This window comes from Hermetia illucens, chromosome 2 (assembly GCF_905115235.1).
Source record: "Hermetia illucens chromosome 2, iHerIll2.2.curated.20191125, whole genome shotgun sequence".
NCBI lineage: Eukaryota > Metazoa > Arthropoda > Insecta > Diptera > Stratiomyidae > Hermetia > Hermetia illucens.
This window is the reverse complement of record NC_051850.1, coordinates 130,580,262-130,600,478: the sequence shown is the minus strand read 5'-3', so window position 1 is coordinate 130,600,478 and position 20,217 is coordinate 130,580,262. Positions and strand designations below refer to the sequence as shown.

Here is a 20,217-nt window from a genome sequence, read left to right as displayed (position 1 = left end):
GGAGTGATCTTTTCAAACCCCCGTTCTGTTGCATAGTGATCCATCATCACCATCAATGGCGTAACAACCGGTATCCGGTCTAGGCTTGTCTTAATAAGGAACTCCAGACATTCTGGTTTTGCGCCGAAGTCCATCAATTCGATATCCCCAAAAGATGTCGTCCTGGCCTATGCCATCGCTCCATCTTAGGCAGGTCTCGTCTTCTTTTCTACCATAGATATTGCCCTTATAGACTTTCCGGGTGGGATCATCCTCATCCATACGGATTAAGTGACCTGCCCACCGTAACCTATTGAGCCGGATTTTTTCCACAACCGGACGGTCATGGTATCGCTCATAGATTTCGTCATTGTGAAGGGTACGGAATCGTCCATCTTCATTTAGGGGGCCAAAAATTCTTCGGAGGATTCTTCTCTCGAACGTGGCCAAGAGTTTGCAATTTTTCTAGCTAAGAACCCAAGTTTCCGAGGAATACATGAGGACTGGCAAGATCATAATCTTGTACAGTAAGAGCTTTGACCCTATGATGAGATGTTTCGAGCGGAACAGTTTGATCCAAAGGGTGTTAATGTGGTCGATACAAGACGATCCAGAAGATGAAAAGCTCTCTGTCGATCAATCTCAAGATGGGTGCCCTTTTATAGCTTCTTGACGATCATCCCCTTTTTCACTCACTGCGATGATAGATTCTCAATACTTATGAATGGAAATAACAGCTTTGCAAAGCCTGCAGTAGCTGCACGAAAGAATTACGAAGGGAGACAGTCTCAACAGATAGTTTTAATCCGTTTTTGGGCACTGATGCAATAATAATTTAGTCTCTATTTGTAGGAGCAGTCCGCAACCGCATGTTAGGGTAGCTCGCCATTTCATCTAGAAGAGGCTGAATTTCACCGATGTTATATGATTAAGAATCATGAAGAACTGCTTGGTAGGGACTTTAAGAAAGAAACTCTAGCGAACAGTTTGCCACCGATGACGAGGCGGCGGCAGTTGCGGAGGTTTACATACCGTTCACCGTTGTTGTTATGGTCACCAAGACTGTGCCTCGCCACTAAGAAGTGGAGTTTTCAGAACCCACATTGACACTCAGATCACCAGCAGTTAATCACTGAATGCATTTTTATGCACTCTATTCAAAATCTCCGTTGGTGCATTGCCCTGTTAAAAACTGACTTGCAGCTGAATAGGGCGTGTTTTGCGGTAACGGTCAGCAAAAATCCGACATCGAATCCGCGTTTGTTACCACTTGACTTTCCAGAATATAAAAACATAGTACCGTACGAAGGAGAGGAATGCAGTCCAGAGTCATATTACCTCAATTCACTTAGGGCGTCGAGGGGCGTGCGTACATTTCAAAAATTAATCATTAGCTGGTTTGGATAGCCAATTGATTGTGCCCGTGAGGTCAATAGTGAAATTTGGAAATTTGAAGTTTGCTAGCCTAGAGTACCTAAACCCCAACTCACAGGGTGTGGACTTGGGCCCAGAATATGAATATAAATAAAACAAGGGACAATAGGGAGCCAAGAAGTTACCACCCTGAATCCTCCGCGATTTTCTTTCTAGGACTCTGGCATTATGCTATCTTCCTTTGAAACCGTGAACATCCATGTACTATATGTAACAAGAACGTGATCTAGCTAATCTTCCTATCTTCATGTAGATTCCCAGGGCTTCGATTTTGCCAGAGCATTATTGTTAATGTCCGGATAGCTCCAGTGGTTAGAGCGTTGGACTGTTGTAGCGGAAGGTCGTGGTTCAAATCTCACTGGTGGCAGACGGATTTGTTATCGTGACTGGATGTCGAATACTAGTCGACTCAGCTGTGAATCAGTACCTGAGTCAAATCAGGGTAATAATCTCGGGCGAGCCCAATGCTGACCACATTGCCTCCTACAGTGTACTGCAGTGTACCGATACGGTCTTGAATGAAGCGCTCTAATACACTTCAAGGCCCTGATCCAATATGGATTGTCCAAAATTCCAGATAAATGTCGAAATGGCAGTGAAACACTAGAAGAAAGCATAAAATTCTGCCTGGCACTTTGCAAAACTTTAAATATTTTTTTAACTGACCTGGAGTCCTTTCAGCCAAAGAACATAATATACGTTGCTGTGTGTGCTTTCTTGTTCTTTATGGATAAGCAGCACTCCTATTCACTAAGCGCAGCCAAGACAGAGAACTGTTCTATTCATTCCTCCTCATTGATGATATTAGCTCGGAAAGGAGGGGAAGTGTTCGAATAAGCAGTCTCTACGAGGGATTACTCGTATTTGTATTTACAATAAGCTCGAGTCAGTAACGCTCTTCGTGTTACTTGGATACAGAGCACAGTTCCATTTCTGCGTGTTCATGTTCCGCTGATCCATTGCTAGCGTGATTTCCTGAAATCTCCGGTAAGTCGTATGTTAACCAGCAACCAGGCTAGTGGAGAAAAAATCCGGATCAGGGGTGAGAATTATATGGGCTCCAAAAAATCTAACTTTGCTATCATAATATCTCTATTCCCAGTTCCCTGAGAGAGCTCCGGGTGCAGATTAGTAACACCTCCTCATTAGACGTGCCTGCCAATAGTTTGAGTGTCCATCATGGTCTGGTTCAAATCTTTTTGGATGGTTTGGATCATTTAACCAGTTTACCTCCGACTACTGCCCCCAAAAGACTGATAGAATGTTAACGTAATAAAGTCGGAACAGACCCAAAATGTAAGTCCAGGACAAGATGCACTACAATCCCGACGTATATAATCGAAAAACGTGACTGCCTGTCTGTATTGTGTAACACTTTAGAATTGCGTCGTACATATATTTTTGAATCAGCTGGATAGTAGAGGCTTCAGGACTGCACCTTTTTCTTGTATTTCTACCTGCAATTTGTGATAAATTTGAAACATATTTGAAATTAAATAACAACTATGGCAACCTTACTATGTCTGAATGGTTTCTTCCAAAAACTCGTCGAGCTACTTTTGTATGTACCCACATACTAACTAAAGGATTCTGTTTCTATCCATAAATTACTCAGTTAAATTATTATCCCATTTCCAGGTACGTTTTAATCCATTATGTGTCTGTTCCACACAAATTCGAAAGGGTAACATAAACCTCTATTCCTTTAATTCATCAAAAGTGAGCTCTACAAAATGAAGTTTCGTGCTCAAGTGAACATTCCACAATTAATATTGCAAGAGCATAGTGAAAAGTCGACTTATATCTTTATACAATATATGCGGGGATAAGTCCGTGTATCTGTAAGACTAGGTTGAATAATTACTCAGAACGTGTAATGAGTGCGTGATTCCTAGACGGTTTTATCCAGCTCCCGGTAATACCATGTGCATCGTTTCTGAATTACGAGAAACTACAACTTTGGACTGTCTGTCGGAAAACGAAAAATTGTAATTAAAAACCCACACGTTCCGTATTCTCTCTTTTCCAAGCCATATCGGTATGTGTTGTTTGTTTGGGGCTTTTATTAAAATTATAAACACATTCCTGTTAGCGAGAAATGCAAGAAGTTTATTCATTTAGTCATTCCAAGTTAGAATCATACAAGGGCCTCAAAGGTAGCACAAACATTTAAAAATAATGACTTTTCACCACTGGTGAAAGGAGGATTTAGTAAAGACTAGCTCCTGATTAGTTTATATTAGAAAATGTTCGTCGTTCTCGAGTATACATACACACATCAGTGAAGAAATACATCTGAAAGGACCTGGGACTTTGAGTATATTGACTTCGCATTTATTACTCCTTGACACTTTCACTTCCACATTATACTCAATGGAAGTTTTAAAAATTATGATTTTAAATTACGGTTCTAGGAAGTTTTCACAAAGCTAGTCATTCTTAGGTCTGAATTATAGCTTTTCAGTAAAATGATTAGTCGATTTTTCAACACGCTATAAAAAATAGTTTTGACCACGTGTCTTGTTAGATATAAATCGAAATATGTAGATTTCATGTGTGTGGCGTGCTGATTAGTCCGGTCAAAGAAACTTCCAAACCCACAGTAGTCTAAAGCCAAAGGTCTCACCGAAAAATGCTTCCCCTGTCAGAGAAAAATTAAAAGAGATTTATAAAATTGCTTGGGAAATACTTGGAATTTTCTTGCTTGGTGACGATAACACATTGAAATCTACATATTTTGATTCATATCTAGCAAGAGATATTTCACAAAATTCATCCTTTATAGGGTGCTGAAAACTCTACAGATCATTTTTCTGCCAGGCTATAACCCGGGTCTTACGATTTTTCACCTTGTTGTGGTATAGTGAGAGCACAAAGCAAAATCATCTGCAACAGATTCTTCTGAACATGAAAAAAGAAATTAATTTATCGCAAAATCTAACATTCTAGCATCCCGAGAGAGGAAATTTTTCCCGGAAGCTATGGCGGAGTACACATAGAACATGTTTTTGATGCTTATCCTGAACATGCCAACAAATTCGTACCGATTCGATTCTTTTTATCGACTTGACGTTTTCAATAATTTAACTGTCATTATTTGATTTGAAAAGAATATCATGATTAGAGCATACTTACAACCGGTATCCGGGTATGACTGAAGGAATGAAACTGGGACACAGTAAAAGCAATGGAATGAAATGTGAATATTTTTTAAAGGTGGAAAATCATTTGGAATAGCAGCCTCCGACACAAAAACTATGCATGCCCGGACTTTTTTAGGGGGTGAATAAAACACAACTGAAATTTTTTACTTTTACGAGTCTTCACTGAAAACTGGACCAAAACGGACATTGATATCGGACCTTGGGGGATAAAGTACACGAACATTAGGAAAGAGAAATCCACAGATATGGAGCCTGCTTTTGCTGACCACATTGCCTCCTACATTATACTGTAGTGTACTGTTACGGTCTTGAATGAAGTACTCTAACACACTACAAGGCCCTGATCCAATATGGATTGTTGCGCCAACGATTATTATTATAAGGTTGTTGCACATGAAATGGCCGATTTGGCAATCAAGTGAAGTTAGTTGCGATTTTGCTGTATCAAAACACCACCAGTTGGCGTTGTTGGTGTCGGATAATGAAGTATAAACACTCCTACATTTAATCAAAGAACCATTTCAGTTTTGACCATCGTTATGATAACAGTGAATAATACCACACGGCGGTGGTTCGAAAAATGTCGGTATCCTGACGGAGCAGAACATGGCGCTTCGAATGGAAATTTGCAGTTCTTTACTCTCCCGCACAGAATAGTGACATGTGATGAAAAGTGATCAGCACAATGGTTAGATGCTGATGAGACACCGAAAACCGAGAACCGAGCCTCCATCCGAAGAAGGTAATGGTGGCTGTTTGGTGGTCGACAGCTGGAGTTATCCACTAGTTTTTATTTTTTTGGCACCTGGAGAAACGATAAATGCACAGAGATACTTTTTTTGGCGGAAAAACAATTTAGAAATGAAAAGGTCATCATCGACGAGTTTATCAACCCCCGAACATTGGATTTCTACGAAACTGGCATACATGCTCCTGTATCTCGCTGGGAGAAGTGTTTTGACTCGACTTTTTTTGATTAATTAAATTTTTGTAAGCCTTACAGTCGTTTCAAATTTTAGTACCAAATCGGCCATTTCATGTGCAACAACCTAATATTATTATCTGAATGCTCTCTGCCGTCGCGCTAAATCTGCTTTCGTTGCCCCGTCTAAATTCTACAAATGCTGCTATTTCAGCAATAAGGTCATGTTGAGGTTGGAGCTTGTTAATGTTCTTTTTGTGTTGCTATATGGAAATAGCGCATGGAAAGTGAGCTCCACTGTTTCGTCGTATCATCGGAGTACGCTGGCGTGACACTATCTCAAACTTAGTCAGCGTACAGGCAGAATAGTTGAGGAGGAATTCAAATGCCCCGGAAGGTCGTGGGGGGAGCGGTAGCTGCGAGGAGTGAACGGCTAAACAATATATATATAAATACTATGTGCATGGACTACCATAATCCTTTTCAAATATTTGGGTTGGATAGTTTCAGAAAACCGGTTTTTGAAGTAACTGACCCGTTTTGTGCTCGCGCAATCCTTGCTTTCGCTACCAATGTTAACTAATACTGGAAAGTGCGAATCAAGACCGAACATGATTACATTTGGTGAAAAAAATGTCCGTACCCCTCCCCCGTTTGCATGTATTGGGAGCCCTCCTTAAGGGGAAGTAACACTTTTAAATTTTTCTTTGCATCTTTTATATAATTTTCAAAATGGAAAAAAGGAAACCCATGAATGGGCGTGATAAGCTGAGCGGAGCCGGAAGCTGAAAAACAGACTAAAGAAGACAGGAGCAAAAAAGTGCTTTAGATATCACGGATGGCAACAATATTCTTTACGGTCCTATCACCGATTGTTCAGTGTGAGTTAAGCCGATAAAACTCGGAACGTTTCATTAAAAATTTTTTAGAGTTCGAAACTTCAAAGCGTTTTTTCCACAAGTCACGATTACTAAACCGATCCTTTTGGAACTTCAAACGCTATTTCCGTACATAATTCACGGGGTAACGCTTCAGAGTTCTTTCAAATTTGTTTATTTTTTTTTATTTGGCAATAATAAATTAATCAATTTTTTCCGCAAAAATCGCATTTTCACTTTAATGTGTTCCCAAAAAATTGAAAACTGGTAAACTGACTGGTAAAGTGTTCATCTAATGAAAGAACTTTGATTTTTTATTTCAGATGATCCGTCATCCAGTAATTCTACTTTTTTCGGAGACGCTTCCGAATAATTGCTGTCATTGCCTTAATTTTTAATATTTCTTCATGAAAATTTTACGCAATAGTCTTCAAATGACACACCTTATTATACCAATAGTTTTTGTAAGTAAATTTCAACTACACGAGTATCGTCAAAAAAAAATCACATTCACAAATTTTTGTAGGAATTTACGTTACCCAACAAACGCAGAAGGGTGTGTAACATCAGTGTAATTGAAAGTGACAACGAAATACTTATTCATCCCTATAAGATGGCGATAGTGCAGGAACTTTCAGAACGTGACTTCAATTCTCGGATGAACGCGTGTGAGCTTCTTCTTGATGTCGTTCCCGAGGGTGCTATTGTTTTTTTTAGCGATGAAGCCCATTTTCATTTGTGTGGGTCGGTTAACAAACAAAACATGCGCTACTGGGCTGACACCAACCCTCGAGAATTGCATCAAAAGCCTTTGCATTCACCCAAAGTCACAGTGTGGTGTGCAATTTCCTCAGCTGGAATTATTGGTCCCTGGTTTTTTGAGGAAAATGAGGTTACAGTGACAGTGAATTCGGACCGGTATGTAAACATGCTACAGAATTTTTTTTCCACAGCTAGAAAATTTGGATTTGGGGGACACTTGGTTCCAACAAGACGGTGCAACAGCACACACTTCAAGAGCATCGATGGCTGTTTTGAGGGAACACTTTTCAGAGCACCTTATCTTAATTAGAGGCGATTTGAAATGGCCGGCACCGCTCTCCCGATCTGTCCCCTTGTGATTTTTTTCTATGGGGTTTTTTGAAATCCCGTGTTTATGTGAACCCTCCAAGAACCCTACAAGATTTGAAGACCAACATCCAAGAAGAAAAGGAAAAAAGGAAGTTATGCTGCCGCACCCTGTTTAACGGGAAGGCGAATATTTAATTAGAATACTTGGTGCCAGATAACTTTACATTAAGTAAGAAGTTCCATATCAAAGTCACAAAACAGTTTTCTGGCAAGTTATTTACGTACTTTTGTAGAAAATTCAGCAGGATATGGAAGGACCTGATATTCACACTCAGAGTCAGTTCGGATCCAGAAGTGGAACGAGTAAATGTTAAGCACTACGCACTCTCACAAGTTAAAAATTTCGTGCGACGATTTCGATTACGGAATTTCAGATATTCCTCACAAATGGGGGTTTGAAACTTAATTCAGAAATCCCTTGTGTTCATATGAATAGAAAATGTAATACAGTTTTCTTTAAGTTTATTAAAAAATTGTTTATTAGCCAATATGCATATTTTTAAAAAAGTTAAAGAAAACCGTTTTGATTTTCTATTTTCATCAACACAACTTTACTCAAACGCTCTAGACGGCAATTTTGTTAATAATCCCTTGTGTGTTAAATTCCTATTGATACTATGACCATCCTCACTCAATTCCACTTGCGGACCACATAAATTTACTGCTCCGAATATGTTCGAGGGTTCGTATTATTTGGGGAGAGAATCAAAAGTAAATTATTCTTACGCCTAAAAGGCAGAGATATTCTTTTAAAAGTTGTAAAGAATAACACCAAATTCATGACCCCAGCAAGGCTTTGCCTTGCTAAGAATTATACAGTATCTGACCCTAGGAAATAACAACCTCAAAAATGCTAACAATTTCATATAATTAGGGCGGAACATCATAATAAACCGCGGTATTAAAGCGACAAGAAAAACATACAATTAAATAAATATTTGATGGTGCGATGGCCGGGGTATAGTTCAACTTCAGCCCCACACTTTTAGTACTTGGATTAGAATTCTTGTTTCTGTTGCAGATTTTAAGGTTTTTGTGCTTCTCCAGCTGGTCGTTGATATAAGGAACGAATTATCAATAAGATAAGAGGACAAAGACAATATAGACGCTACTCTGGTTGATGAACCACCAGAGCAAACACTCACCAAGTGGTAAGGAGGAGGTGTCGACCCTCGACCCCTTTAGGCCAAATGGTAAAATACTTGAAGCACAACGTGCACCGCTTCACAATTGATGGTCAGAAATTTGAAAGACTGGTAAGGACTGCGGAAAGGACATGTACGAATTGTTTTCGACGGCCTAAAGTAAAGGGAATGTAGGACTGTTACAAACTTCCACATGACTCCGTTATAACAGGTACCTCTTGTTGCCAAAAAGACGGACTCGCCCACTTAAACAAGCCTAAGAGGGAGGGCATCAAAAGGAGCAGAGAAGGAACGGAAGATAGTGGCGTAAAGCTTGCAAAACGAAAAAAATGCAAAAGTTCCACGGAGGTAGCAGCAGGGGAGTACAACGGCTCGATTTAAAATCGCGTTCAATAACGAAACCGCAGAAGATAGCAGCATATGTTTGAACCAAAGACATAAGTTGGGCCCTTCTTACGCTGAGATTTTGCGGACGGTCAAGGGAGATCCGACGTTGAATGACCTAGGAGACAATGTTACAAGGATCACTTCCTGGAAAACTTCTCCTGGAACTCTGGAACACATAGGACCAAAGGGCGCTCAAATAGCATATGTAGATCCATAAGTGAGGAGGTTACGGTAAGAAAATTGACCCACGAGATAGCTATGGTTTATAGGGGTCCCGACGGAATCATGACAAAGGCGAGAATTGGTGTGGTAATTTCAAACTTCAGATGGGAGTGTCGACGCAATGAAAATCTGTTCTTTTCTAGTGAGCGGTCCAAGTTGAGTTCAATTCGGTCAACATTTATCTCGGAGTTATGCTTGATCATGGAATAACTTTCAATGAACACTTGACCAAACCGAGCGAAAAAGCAAGAAAAGTTGTAGCTGCGATAAATGACTTGGTGATCCAAAGGAGGCTGTTTCTGGCCAGAGTGCGCTCTTCTGTTCTACTATAAGCATTGTCAATTTGAATAAAGGCCCTTGGTGTTAAGGAGGGCTAGAGGAAATTGCGGGGATGGTGCTTCTTGATATTTTGGCTGAGGAGATGCAAAGACTGTACAGATACGTGGTACGACTAGAGGAGGAAACACGAACAATCAGGGTGCTGCCAGAATATTGGGATTATTTTAACACATTCCATGGTAAAATATCCAACCTTGGATTACGCGCGGCCATAGGGGTGTCACCTACCAAATGACCCAGAATCTGATCAAGCATGAGCGATATTTTCGCATTACGTCGTTTTGGACATGATAGCCCTTCATCAAAATATTTTATGTGAGGGTAAAGCATAATATAGGCAACATCTTTTTAAAAAAACTTGCAGCACGTTAGAATATTATCTAGGAACATAATCATTTTAAGGTGAATATGTCTGTGTAGTTCTCGAAAACTATGTCATCAAGTAGCCTCCGAATGATGACACGTAGGAACACCAAAAATATCAAATCTAATAGATTCTGTTCTTGTCCCTTGAAAACTATTTCTATTCAAAAAATAAAAGCAATATTGACAGCAATATTGCTATATATTGACCAATGTTGCCCGTGATGTGCTCAACAAAAATGTTAGTTGCCCTCAGTGCAATCAACTGTAACTCCCAAGTCCATTAGGAACATATCAGATGATTGTATTACAATCTTCACTTTAACAATAGTCAAACCCAATCAGCGTGATAATAATGTCAACGCGGCATCTTCATTTTTTTCGGGTAGATTGATTACGAGGGGCAGAATAGTAATAGTTTTATGCTTCATCTCGCATTTATCGATAATATGTAAGAAGAAAAGCCAACGAACCAGAAATAATTTCTTCCGATTCCTTCAGTTTAATAGACTTCCGTCCTGGCTCCACCTGTTTTGGTAATATTAACATGTTATGCAAATTAGCGGAACAATACGTGGAATCCACCCAGAGAGGAAAGAGTTCTTCAAAAACTCGTAGCGGTTACTTAAGGGCGACTGGTTGGAATCGCACGTGGTGGATAACATTGAAATATTTAAAACAAATTTAAAGTCCAAAAATTAGTTTATCTAATTTAGATTCAGATATCATCGATACTTTTCATACTTATCCTATATTTGGAGAAAAACTAGTAGCTCTAAGCAAACCTATTAGGGGATGGAATTCACAGAGGATATTTGTCAAGTACGAAGGGACGTAGATTCTATTTTTAACTTTTTACGCAGGGAAATCCCTGTGCTAATCTAAGTCGATGAATGCGTCGTTTTAGAGCTTCATGGCACAGAATGGCTGAAATGGGGCGCTAACATCTTCGGAGGTCGTGGCGAGCTGAAAACGACGGGAGAGTCATTGAGGCATAATTTTTCATCTAGAAGATTTCAACATTTCGAACCAGTCAAACGTAACAGACAAATAAAGTCGAAAATAATAGAACTAAGCTGGTTTCGATAACCTACATAGTATCCCCCTCTTTTTGAAGGAAGTATTTCTCTTTATCGAATACCTTTTTTGTAATGCCTGTCGTTTCATTTTGAGCGTCATAAGCTCGGAAGTTCATCCTTAAACCAGACCAACCTAATTTGATCGATTTTTTTCCTACGAAATTTTTCAAAGGAAAATGGGTACGCCTACAGATGTGAATGAAAATTACTTCTATGGCTTCATTCGAAATTAGGGTACTAGTGTATTAATTTAAATGTCGATTCGACCGACCACCTTTTTTGCCAGACAAGATGCTGAGTGTGTGTATGAATTTTCTCTTCATCAAAAACCCCGAAAAGTGATTAAAATGTTATTTTAGGACAATCAAATATTGTTACTACTGCGCGGAATTTATTAAAAGTAAATAAAAACCAAATTACATAGTCCTTCAATTACGGAGTACGTCCCCCTTCCACCCAATAAAACCAGTAATTGAAAACAGCATATTTCCCAAATAAAAATGATAGACAGCACGCGAAAAAAGTTTCGCCACATCGATTCAAACCTCGCCCGTTACCGACAGCCAGTAATTGGAGTAGAGATTAAATTTTCCATTAGCATCTTAAGCAGCCTATTTATTTTGGGACATACTCCTTGTGGCCTGTGCTGGGGGTTTCCATTTGGGTTGGCATCTTTAAAAAGGGAACGGCAACAGTAAATGTCCACAAAATCCCTAAAAAATAAATTGCCGCTTACCATTCACGTTCCTTGACGAGGCGATTCTTGCTAAATATCGAGCCCGGTATCCACGTTTTTCGTCCTCTGTCCTTTCTATCTTAATTTGGTGTAATTTTTGTAAACAAGAAAAACCTGCAAGAACCAAAAAAATTTAAATTAATTTAGAGGTAAACCATCAACATAGTAAATTGGTCGGTGTAACTAATTTCAAACAAGAAGGCAGTTTAATGAGGGAAGGATGAAAGTTGAAAGCGAAACGCAATTTGGGGGCGATTTGTTGGAGGATAATGAAGTTCGAAGTGGTTGATTATTCTAGATTGTTGTTTGAATAGCAAACAAATCGATGGGTCGCAAAATTGCGAAGGTCAATGTCAGGCCGTAGGTAATTTCAGGGATTTAAACTCACTAAATGCAATTGAGTACCTGACGAGCAGATAAAACCCAAATCGCAAACTTTACAGACGGGCCAAAAGTTTATGGAAGGTGAATAATGGCAACTGTCGCCGGTTTATAATGTAAAACAACCAACAAGTTACTGAATTGTGTAATAGATGCATCGACAGCGATGTCTTTGCAACAGCTTGAAAGTTTCACGAATGTTCACTGTTGCATAGAAAGGACTTGAATGTAACCCTTACACCAGTCTAACTCGGATAATTCAAAGGGTTGTTTTAAACAATAGCAGAAACACATATTTTCATAGGAATTTAGCCAAACGTAACTAACTTATTGAAGAAGAAATCATTAAAAGACATCTTTTCTTCCCAACCTAATGAGATTAATTGGTTAGAGTGAATTTAATGTTGATTGGACAGTGATTCAACCAACAGAGGTCGATTGTTAATAAGCAAATGATCCTGATTCTAACGTTCATAATAGGTAATGCCAAATATTAACTGATTTCGCTTTTTGAATAGTAATAATGTGGGTTGCAAATTTGAGTGCAGGCTAGGATAGATTCAAGTTATCCACACGGAATAGTAGCGCTACCAGCTATGGTTAGAGTTACTAAATATCCAGAAGAATAACTGCAAAACAATACGAATCTGATCGTATAAAACTCAAACCTTCGCTCGCATTAGTCCTAAATCAGATGGGTACAGAAGAGCGATTCTGATGAAAAAGCTAAGAAACGAAAAAGTAGATGTGTATCCACTAAACTTAAGGGAAAATACCTCCCTATGTCAAGTGCACGCGTATCTAACACCTTTGCCGTGTTTGCGTATCAGTTGAGAACAACGCAACGACACGATAAGCTAAACGGGCTCTTCTCCACAGAATGAAGTATCAATCGCAACCAGCATAAAACTGCGACACTTTCGGGAAAATTTTCTTCGAAAGATCTGATCCTTTTGGTATTTTTCCAGGCTTTTTGATCTAGTACCAATTGTGTCCCGCAGGACCACCTACTCACTACTTGGGTCAACACACACGAATTTAATTTATTATTCTACGAAAAAACAAGTAGGAAGATGTGATGAATGAAGGGGCGGTCAAATGGAAAATGGCTAAAAGAGAAGGGATTCCTGATAGATCGCATAAACTTCGGCTTGAAGCTTGCTTGATCCCAAAGGAAAACCCCACTTCTCGTTTTTATTCGAGAGATAGACTACGGCTCCAGAACCCTCTTCTGTTTTTGATCCATCGGCCTAGAGGATTTCCGTATATCCTGCCACGCATTCCTCTGGGACTTTCCAGTTCTCTCTACGCTTCAGGGTAACTTCATATCTTTTACCAAACAGATGTATGGGTCACGAGAATCGGAAGATATTGTAAGAACTGGATTCAGTCCTCCCAGTAACTCCTCTAATGCTCTGTGCCGTCTACATCCATTGTTTTCTTATAGATCTAATCGAATTAGTCTATGAGCTGCTGCTTTACGTAGTGTATGTTGTTATGTTGTGTTGAGTAGTGTATTCAGAGCTGCACCGGATATCGTGCTCATGGCACCAGTGACACACAGTTATTTGCAGTGCGGCTAGTTTACGGTGAAAACCTTTTTGCCTCACCTTAACCTACCACAATACGGATGCATATACGTACATCGGCCTAATAATGGCAACGTATATCCACATTACCACATGAGGCCTGAGTCCCCATATATCATCATGTCCGTCTGCACAGCCCATAAGCTGTGAGAGCTCGTTTCATCTTTACCTCTCCATGTTTGTTCCAAAGAAGTTTTTTATCTAGAGTGACTCCCAGATATTTCATTTCTTCGGAGTGTTGAAGGGTAGTACCCCTCATCTCAGGGAGGCAAAGTCCAGCCAGTTTTCCCCTTTTGTGAATAATCTCCGGGGAATGAATGAGGACTGGTAAGGCCACTATTTTTTACAGTAATTGCTTTGACGCAATGGTGAGACGTTTCGACTGAAATTGTTTTTAAGGTTTTGCTTAAAACTCTGAGACTCTGGTAAAGTTTGTACTATAATAGAAGTTCAAAATTTGGCGGCAATATGGAGCACATCTATGTAGAACAATTCTGGATTTCTTTCCCCATTCCAACCCAAGTATTGATGAAGGCGACATGTAGTCGCGAAACATCTATCTTTGTTGTTTTTAACTGGTTAGAGCTAAGGGATGCTATTGTTTCTGGTTGTGGTATTGTGGTTGCCACGATGTTTTTCATCTTGCTTTCATTATTGTACAGCCCCAGGTCTCGCGTCGCCTGCTCGTACTGGATGAAAGTAGTTTAAACATCTCAGGATATTCTTTCCGTTATTGTCAGAAAGGTCAGCAGTTCGACGGATTTAAAGAGGATAACGCCTTTGGCATCCAAACTGTAAAGCATCACTGAAAGAGCACCTCCTTATCTTCGACCATTATTGACGATGAAAAGTTCTGAAAGCGACCCAGTCAGTCAGTCAGTTTTGTTTGAATACCGAATTCTGTCATGCCATGCCATGCCATGACTACACTATCAAGGCCGCCTTAAATTCCAAAAAAAAAGATTTTGCAACTGATGAGGCATATTCCAACAGTAGTTGATTTATCTAGAGTGAAGGATAATTCGGCTTTTCAATATAGCGAAAAACATCTTATAAAGGGTAATTAGCAATTTCATCATTATCATAATCAACGGCGCAACAACCAGTATCCCGTCTAGGCTAGCCTTAGCAAAGTACTCCAGATATCCCAGTTTCACGCCGAGGTTCACCAATTCGATATCCTTAAAAGCTGTCTGGCGTCCTGACCTACGCCACCACTCCCAGGCAGGGTCTGCCTAGTCTTCTTTCTTTACTTTATTATCTTTATTTTTCTCGTTTGACCAGTACAATTTAGTGTTGTTCGTTCATTGATTTTTGACGCTGACGTTCCCACCATGTACTTCGTCTTGCCTTCAGTAATGTGCAGCGCAAGGTTTCGGGCGCCTTCTGGATCTGGCTAAAAGTATAGTAGACTGGACATCTCTGGTTGGTCTTCCCATAATGTCAATCTGTTTAGTATCGACAAGTAGTTGGGTGCGCTTGAAGAGGATGGTGTCTCTCGCATTTACATCTGCATCGCGAATCATTTTTTCCAGGGCCGGGTTAAAGACGGCGCATAATAGGGCATCCCCTTGCCTTAGTCCGTTTTTGATGGTCTTGACAGTGATCCTGCTGTTTTTATCTGGTCTTCGCCCATTCGTCAGGGTCAGCCTAATCAGTCTTATCAATTTGGTGGGGATTCCGAATTCTCCCATGAAATCAATGAAAAGATGGTGCAACTGATGTCCTTATTCCCGTAGTTCTGATTTGTTGCTAACTTGCCTGGAGTGAAGCCTCTGTGGTATGGGACGATGATGTTTGGGGCGTATGGGGTTATCTGGCCTGGCAAGATGGAGAATACATTATAGATAGTTTTCAGCAACGTGATATCTCTATAATTGCCGCTCCCTCTTTTCCATGTATAGGACATATAATGCCTCGGTGTCAATCGTGAGGTATTGATTCGATGTATCACACCTTGAGCAGCAGCTGGCAAGTTGGCGCCCCTTTAAATGCTGAACTGAATGATATGTCCTCTTTTATATATGAGATAGATCATTCTTAATTAAGCATTGATTCGCCGTTCCATGCGGTGATTGGTGGACGCCGTATGTTGTGTCCATGGCTCTTCAGCATATGCAACATTTGTTTCGCCTTGTCTAGGGACAATCTGTAATATGAATTTTTCATTCGTTTTCTCACGTTTTAATACCTCTTAGCTTTCCCTATTCACTTCTTTCTATTCCTCAATTTCCATCCCGACATCCATTAATATCCAACATTTAACATTTAAAATCGCATCCGTCTTCTTCCCCTTCCGCCGCGGGAATCCCATTCCCCATCTTATATATTCTGCGCTCTTGTGCAAGTGTTTAGTTTTTTCTCGTTCCTTCGATAAATTTCGTCCTGGTTAAACTCCTTATGGATGCCTACCATCACTTTTTCGACTTCAGTGATAATCGACTTCGACTTCACCATATATAAGTTGAAAAGAACTAGGTACGAGCACTGAGGAAGGAGGAACGTGGTCTCCGAAACGATTTTATGCGGGAAAAAATAAAAATATTTACAGGATAAGGAAAAAAACCTAGTTATTTTTTCAACTTATATACCAACTGTAAAAAAAAAACATGGACATTAATTTCAACTTTACCATATACTTTATGATGTTTCGGGTGTTGTAGCTTTTAATGCAGCCCTTCGACAAAGAACATCAGGCATTGAATTAAAACGTGTTCCATAACCTCTGAAATGCCCAGGTACTTTTTTGTCAATATAGTATGCTGAATTGTCATGCTCAATTCGATAGATAGATAACCTCCATTGCTGGTTAGGTCGAAACCTACTTCGCCGTGGGGTCTCTTGTTCCATCTCCAAATTTAACATATCGTTCTGTCATACCGTTGGCCTTTTTTCTGATTCGTTCCGTCTCTCCAGACATTCGGCGATAATTTCAATCCCTGGTTTTGTGTAAAACAAAACCTTATTAAAATTGGTTTACTCTCTCTCTGTCTGTCTGTTTGTCCGTCAGACGCATTTTTCTCGGGGACGATTGTAGCGATTGGCACCAAATTTGGTAGAAAGGTGGGAACTATGAACGTACAGGGAGTTATATCCTGTTATGTCGTGTATAAGGTGGGGTCGCCATACATGCAAAAGGGAGGTGTACGTTTTTTTTTAATCAAATATAGTCATCTGCAGTATCAAATGAAAGGTCTTGGTTGGTACTTTTTGAAGCTGGTCTTAGTTTTGACATTTGTTGGAGGGGTGGGAAGTATGGAGTGCCGAAAGTGATAATCTCTTTAAAGGACCCATTCTGAGAAACTACCCAACCGAAAAATCTGAAAAAAATCCAGAGGCTACCACTATAGGGTCCTAGGCCCTGAAATACAATCTATACCGATATCTGTCCAAATAAAGTTAATAATAGCATATTACTATAAATTTTACTAATTTGCTGCAAAACCCCCCTTAAGTTCATCCTAACAGCACGCAATAATGTAGACTATAATATAGAGCATGATCCTACCAAGTTTGGTGGAAATCGCACTATTACTAACAAAGTTATAATAGGTTAAATTTGTCGCTTCTTTGCAAATTCAAGAATATCACCCGAAAGTGGATACTCTTACATAATTTATTCATATATTACGTGGTATGTACTAATGGGGCAAATGCACACACATGTCTTTATATAAGAAATACAAAACCTTTCATATTTGAAGCGTCCAGCTTCCGGTTTCCCGACTTGTTTTGCGTAATCGTGGTTTGGACCAGAACTACTGATGTGTAGGAGCAGAAATTTATTCACAATAAATTTCAGCTCGATTAATTCATAAGAATTTCTCGCTTCTCACCAGTTGAAAAAATATAGTTCAATTTAAGAAGTCGGCAATGATATGCATCAGGCAGTTCGGCTTGGCTCATTTGATTAGAGATCTAGTATTTATTTGTTATCGCGGAATTGGAGACAAGCTTCACATCGAATGTTATCATTACAATAATAATAATCGTTGGCGTAACAATCTAATTAGATCAGGGTCTTGGAGTGTGTTAGAGCACTTCATTCAAGACCGTAACGGTACACTACAGGATTACAATACCCTGTAGGAGGCAATGTGATCAGCATTGCGCTCGCTCGAGATTATTACCCGGATTTGACTCAAGTACTCATTTACAGCTGAGCTGGCTGGTATCCGACGTCAAATCACGATACTAATTCCACTGCTACCAATGAAATTTGAACCGTGCGACAGCCTTGTATCCTAACAAGTCAGCTATCCGGACAAAGTTATCATTGCACAGTATTTATCCTTTACACACCTCGATGCTCACCCTGCCGAGACAAAGAGAGAAATCTGGTTTCCGACCATATATTGGAGGGATGGGATGAGCACTTTGATGAACTGCTCAACAACCAAAATATCGGCAAGTTGGAGGTTCCACCAACTGAAGACGACAGACAAAGTATGGAAGAAACAGTCCGAGCATTCCATTAACTTAAAAACCATAAGTTGCCAGGAGCCGATGGAATTACAGTCGAACTAGTTAAATATGGAGGCGACCAATTACACCAAACAAGGGAATGCCCTATCATACGTCCCTTTAACCTGGCCCTGGAGGAAGCGGGATGCAGATGTAAATGCAAGAGTCACCACCCTCTTCAAGTCAACCCAACTAGTGGCCTACGCTGACGACATCATGGGAAGAACAACCGGAGATGTAGTCTACTATAACTTCATCCAGATCCAGAAGGCGGCGCAAGACCTTGGGCTGCACATTAATGAAAGCAAAACGAAGTACGTGGCATATGAAATCGTGATGTTCCCAATTCTATTGCTATGAATGAAAAAGGAGTTAACACAAAAGCAATGATGGAGGAGTTGATAATTCTTACGTTTGTGTTTATGTAGCTCCGTACTCTCACTGCTCATATGGATAACAAAAAAAAATTTATATGGCGTTTTGCAAGTATTACAGTTCCCCCATTTATTCATCTCCCCTTCTTGTTCATAATAAATGTGGATCTGGTGAACCAGTTCGGGCATACTATCAGAATCTCCAATGAAAGATCCGCCGCAGCACTATAAATATCGCCTACCTATGACTCAATAGCCCTGGATATTAGTGTGATAACGACATATCCACAAATTATTGATTCTGGTGGTATTGCCCATGGAAAAGTTAAATTTCGAAAGACGATTACAGTTGCTGCGGAATGCAGTCCTTTCTGCCAAATCAGTATCCTTGCTGTTTAACAATGGAATAGAAAAGGCAAATAAACTGAATTTTAGCACTCTATAAAATAGTCGTTTCTACCGATATTATAATCCCTGCTTCTATTACAAACGTTGACTTATTTATTGATTTTCGCAAAAGAGAGAGTAAAGGGTAACAAATATTTATAGGAAATATATTTTGAATTTTTAGCTTTATACCCCAGGTATGCAGATTCCGGTATTTCCATTTGTTTCTTCTTTTCAGTTGCCTCTGAATGGACAAAGTGCTACTTTCTCTTTAAGGCTATTAATACTTCCATAATGAGCTTACGTCAGTTAGTCTCCTTCCTCCTAGTAGAGGGGCTATGCCCCGTTAAGATATGAGTCTAAAGAGACATTCGAGGAGGATGTGATTCGTAATGGTTCTTCCCTCCTCGATTGCGCTAGTCGCGTGATGAATTTTCCGGCTCCACGTGCGCGTTAACACCACCACCTCTGCTCCCAGCACCAATTTCATCAGCGATACACTTTCCAATACCTGCAAATTGGACGGAATAATACTTTGGCGTGGCCGAGCTATTTTTTTTGTTTTCTAATATATCTTCGCATGTTCTTTCTGCAAATTTTCATAATTTATTTAATTTAATATTTCAGATTCCGATACGACCACAATGCACAAGACATGTATATTTTTGTACACTCTGTGAGAGGGACTATAAGGTACAAAATATTGATTTTATTTTGCATATATACCTCAGTTTATAACAGGAAATAGGTAAAAATGGAGATATTAAGGTAAAATAGAAGATGCAAGTTGTGTCCTTTTTGAAAGAAAGAAGTTTACTCTATATAGCGATTGCCTTAAATATCGGCGTGTCTAAGTCATCATTGGCTGAGCTAGCGAGAACATTCAGTATTGCTCACGATTAACGAGAGGTTTTATAGAGTAATCGAAAAAACTGTAAGCGAAAATGGAAATCTAGTCAACTAGTGACTAATTCATTCTGCAAAAGTGTCAAGAGGCTCGAACTACAACCTTCCGCAGTATTTTGGATGACGCGAGAGATGCTGACGTTAGGGTACAGCATCATACACTACGCAGACGTTGATATAAGTACGGGTTGAAAATCAAGAGGCCGCCCAAAACCTGAGAGTTATAAAAGCGATGCGGCAACGGCGATTTTTATGGGTCCGCTTATACGAGGATTTCAAATCGAACTATTGGAGAAAAATAAATTGGTTAAAAATACTTTCATCTCGGCTTTTTGTT

The 20,217-nt window shown here is 39.7% G+C and overlaps 1 protein-coding gene across 3 annotated transcripts in view; it reads right to left on the bottom strand.

Annotated features, from left to right (window-relative positions):
* The window catches only part of LOC119649701 (adenylate cyclase type 6), a 518,692-nt gene that overhangs the window by 275,238 nt on the left and 223,237 nt on the right, over positions 1–20,217 (bottom strand). For all 3 annotated transcript variants that reach the window (XM_038051969.1, XM_038051970.1, XM_038051971.1), the window contains one exon: positions 11,780–11,893. The gene's annotated coding sequence lies outside the window, so the exon portion shown is untranslated. The remainder of the gene's footprint in view (positions 1–11,779; positions 11,894–20,217) is intronic.